The sequence below is a fragment of the Belonocnema kinseyi genome, chromosome 4 (genome assembly GCF_010883055.1).
Source record: "Belonocnema kinseyi isolate 2016_QV_RU_SX_M_011 chromosome 4, B_treatae_v1, whole genome shotgun sequence".
Classification (NCBI taxonomy): domain Eukaryota; kingdom Metazoa; phylum Arthropoda; class Insecta; order Hymenoptera; family Cynipidae; genus Belonocnema; species Belonocnema kinseyi.
Window position 1 is genome coordinate 12,285,221 of NC_046660.1, and position 353 is coordinate 12,285,573.

Consider the following 353-nt stretch of genomic DNA (forward strand, 5'->3'; position numbering starts at 1 on the left):
GGCGCCGTGGCTTAGTTGGTTAAAGCGCCTGTCTAGTAAACAGGAGATCGGGGGTTCGAATCCCCCCGGGGCCTTTGGTATATTTTTTTCTATTTTTAATAACATTTTTTTTCGAAATCTGTATTGGAAATGTTTAAATTATATAACTGAGAATTTAGAGCTATAAAAACTTATTAAAAATTATCAAAATGGATTTTTATTGGTTTTATGATTAACGAAGCTATGCAAATTACATTTTCAATTGATCTGTCAATTAACTCGTTTTATTGATTGTCGCTGAAGTCATGAGATCATAAAACAAATATGTGCTTTGATTTTTATTTTCCAATATTAAAAGCAGAAATTATTTACAA

General features: G+C 30.0%; 1 non-coding gene across 1 annotated transcript; it reads left to right on the forward strand.

Annotated features, from left to right (window-relative positions):
- On the forward strand, window positions 1-74 carry Trnat-agu. The gene has a single exon. It is a non-coding gene; the product is annotated as a tRNA-Thr (tRNA).
- Window positions 75-353: the final 279 nt, after the last annotated feature.